We start from the raw sequence: 4,034 nt of genomic DNA on the forward strand, positions 1-4,034 counted from the left end.
CCGGCGCTCGGACCGTCTGTGCGGGGGGAGGTTAGCGGCGCGGGCTCAGGCGGGCTCGGCGCGTCCCCGTCGCCCCGGGCCAGGAGAGCTCCGCCGCGCGCCGCGCATTGTTTTGCGGGGCCGAGTACTCGAGTCTCGCAGGTCCCCGCGGGCTCCGGTCGCGGCTTGGAGCTCCTCCGCGGCCCCGCGCGCGCTTGCCCGCCCGCCGCCGCCTTCCAGTGTCTTTCTCCCCGCGCGGCCCCGAAGGCGCGCGCGCTCCCCTCCCCCTCGCCGTCTGCGGGCCGCTGCGGCGCGCGCGGGACCGCCCCGTGTAAACACCGAGGTGCCCGCTCGGGCAGCGGCCGGGCCACGCCTCGCGCTAGGTGTCGCGTCATCCGTTGCTGGGCAGAGAACTCGGCATTTGCATCTCCCAATCGCAGGCTGTCTGGGCGGGGCGGTCTCGTGCCTGGGATGGGATGGGATGAGGTTTGGGGGGGTGGGGAGACGGATGAGGTCGGTTTCTTTTCTTAGGATGGTGGTTGGAGTGAAGGTGGGGGGACATGGAGCGCTTCCCATCTGGCCCTCAAAGCTTTTCTTTCTCCTTGCTTTTGCACATTTAATTATTCAATACACCTGCAGCCAGGTAGGACTCTCCTCCCCGTCTCTTTCTGGGACACCGACGGACTGCCACAGAGCAGCGTTGATGGGGGTAGGGGACCGAGACTCAGCAAAGCTTTTAGGGGACATACTCACCTTGTCTTGGATGGATCCCCTCCCTGCTACACACACGATCCAGCCACAAACAAATGCTTTTGGGTCAAATAATGGTTTTTATTTTATTTTTATCCTTTGGGGAGCTAAAGGGAACCCCATGGGACTAGAACGCCCGCTTCCCAAAGACAAGCCGCAGGACGCGCGCTGCCACTGGAGTCTATCTGGCGGTCCCAGCGCGCTGCCTAGTGCACCAAGGGGCAGGGCCACCCTGCACCGAGAGCCGAGCGACCTCGTGCGTTTCCTTCACCCCGGGCGCGTCCTGGATCTCGCCCAGCTCGCGCTGCCAGTCCACGCTTGGCGGGTGTGCGCATCGCCCTGCCCAGGGCGGAGCCTTCCTGGGGGCGTGACCGAGCGGGATGCAGGCGGCGCGTGGCGGGGAGGGGCCGCGCGCTCTCCGGGCTCACCACGTGTGAGCCAGTTGTAGCACCACCCGGCGCGTGCAGCCCTAAGGGGAGGTCACCTTCATGGCGCTTGTGCCCGGGCGATGGGAGGGGGCGCTGAGGCCTCGCCCCTATGTGCCCGAACTGTGCGGGGTCGGGTCCGTGACTCGAAAGTGATATTTTCTGTAGGGGAATGGGCATGGTGGTTCAGAGTTGGCAGCAAGTAGTAGACCTCCCTCAACTCGGCGCCGAGAGAACTGCGTGCGGGGTTGAGTGAGCTTCGGCAGAGGTTCGAGAGCTGGGTGGTGCTCTGGGAGGCAGGCGAGCGGGTGGATGGAGCCTCCCTAGTGGGAGGGGGCAACTCTAAAAGGCACTGATGCTGGAAACGGTTTTCACTCTGCTCCCGCCCAGGGCCCCTCTTCGCCTCATCGGAAGCTAGAAATCACTGGATTTTAATCTTCCCAACTGCGGCCTGGGCGGTTCTTTGTTCAATAGAGTCAGACTTCTAGCGTTCACTTCCCAGCTCTTCCTTTTGCTTATCTTGAAGTGCAGATAATGCTGTTTCTCCTTGGCTCAGTGGTCTTATGGATTAAGTGGGATAATCTATGTAAACACGGTCTTGACGCCTAGCAGAAAGTACAAGTTATCTGGAATTAGATTTCCTAGTAGTTAACACAGGTCACCAGCAGTGCACAGATACCAACTTCATGAGAAAAACATTTGGCGGGGTTGGCATGAATTTAACCTTTCAAAAAAAGGCATCAAAACAGTGGTCATAGTGTGTTCATGTAAATTCTGGAGGCAGCGCCCAGCGCAATCTCTCATGCTTATAATCCCAGAAGCAGTCAGGATGAGGCAGAAGGATTACTCTTAAATTTGAGGCTAGCCATGGCTAAGATTCGAGACTTTTTTTAAAAAAAAAAATTAGTACTTTTGCAATTTATTAGTCAATGTAGTTAAAGCAACATTTGGGGAGCCAGCGAGATAGTTTAGCAGTTAATGTCACTTGCTACCAAGCCTGAGCGCTTGAGTTAACATCCAACCCCACAAGGTGGAAGTAGAAAACTGACCCCCACAAGCTGCCCTGAAACAGGCCATTCTCATCCATTCTTGCATCTCTGCCTGTCTCTCCTCTACACAGACACAACGTACATGTTTTAAGGTGTCATAAAGATTGCTAGCAGAGCTTCCTTTCATTGCTTAGAACCTCTCTACTGGCGTTTTTAAAACCCTGTAGTACCAACTACCTTTAGGCTAGTGTCTTAGTCTTTCCCAACCATGCTCTTGGTCAGATTTACTTGATCCAGTTGCTTCATTGTTCTCAGGAGAAAAAATTATGCATCAATTATTCCACCGCCTTTCCCTTCCGTCTTCCACACATGTGCTTCTCTTCCAGTTATTAATATCACTCCATAGCTAAGTCCTCTGATGGGGGCTGCATGGTTATAGATGACCTGGCAGAGTTTGGTCTTCTGGGGGGATATTCTGCTTTCCCTAATACAGGTGTCAAGGACAGAGAGAAATGTCATCACCCATTTTTTTTTCTCCCTCCTCAAGAGACATTTACGCAGACAGACAGACTTTCTAAGTTTCCCCTAAAGGAGAGGACATTAAACATGTCAGGCTTTGGATCTGAAGCCAGGGCTACTGGGGTGCAGGAATGACTAAAACAGAGGCTCCCCTATTGTACTGTATTCATCTCTTGGGGCTGAGGGTTGGCCACAGAAGGGTATCTGGAGACTCGAGAACAGCTGACAGCAGTCATTTCTCTCTTCCCATCATGTGCGTCTTGGGGATTCTCACCTTTACCAGCTGAGTCATCTCATTTGCTGGAGGCCCTTGAGGAGCAACAGGAGGAACAGAAACAGAAGAAAGCTAGAAGCACAAGTACCCAAGACAGAAAGGATGGGAGCAGAGGTGTTCCTACTGGTGAATTGGGGAAGGGTGGCGTGTGGAGTCTGCCTTGACTTCAGCGGCTCACAGTGCTGCTCAGGCTCACTTTAAACCTCTCAGCTCCATTAACCCTTTTCCACCACAGCCTCCCAAGGCCCTAGAGTAATGCCACCCTACCCAAGGGGGATAGGTTGTAAGACCCTTGCCATGGTGCCTTGAAGTTGTGACTAGCACCCAAGTATACCATTTCCCCAGTGCACATGGGTTTGACAGCTTTCCCATTGTAATGAAGCACACGGCTCATTGTGCTGATAGCTTCTGGAATCGGAGGCACAACAGCAAAACTAGTATGCATTTTTTAACTCGCAATTTCTATCTTTTAAAGATTCACTTGTGTGACGGGCGTGTGCAGATAGATGCTTGCAACAGAGGCCACAGTGTGGCTCAGTGGGTAGAGTTCTTGCAAAGAATACAAGAAGCCCCGGAGTTTCAATTTTCAGAGCCCCAGAACTACATGAAACCAATTGTGGTGGTACACCCTTACCATGTCAGCACTCGGAAGGGGTAAGGCAGAGGGACCAGAAGTTCAAGGTCGTCCTCTGCTGCACAAGCTGGAAGACAGCCGGGACTACAGAAGCCTAGCAGGAATAAATGAGGAATAGATGAATAAAGAAATGGCTTGTTCCCCACAGTGGTGCTCTTAGAAGTTGGTGGAAGTCTTTTTAAGGAGACGGTCTTCAGGTCCTGGAAGAAGATATTTAAATGCCCATCCTGCTCTGTTTTCTTTCTTTGTTTTGTTTTGTTGACATACCCACCTACCATGCTGTGTTCTCTGGTTTTCTACAGCCAGTATCAATCAATCCTGAAAGGAAACCTCCCCATAACTTGATTGTCTCAGGTAATTGTTACAGTGCCTGAAAGCTGACTGACTTCTCATTCACACTGCCCGCATCTCCACCCCTACCTGGCTAACTTCTCATTCACACTGCCCCCTCCATCTCCACCCCT

This window comes from Microtus ochrogaster, linkage group LG8 (assembly GCF_000317375.1).
Source record: "Microtus ochrogaster isolate Prairie Vole_2 linkage group LG8, MicOch1.0, whole genome shotgun sequence".
NCBI classification, from domain to species: domain Eukaryota; kingdom Metazoa; phylum Chordata; class Mammalia; order Rodentia; family Cricetidae; genus Microtus; species Microtus ochrogaster.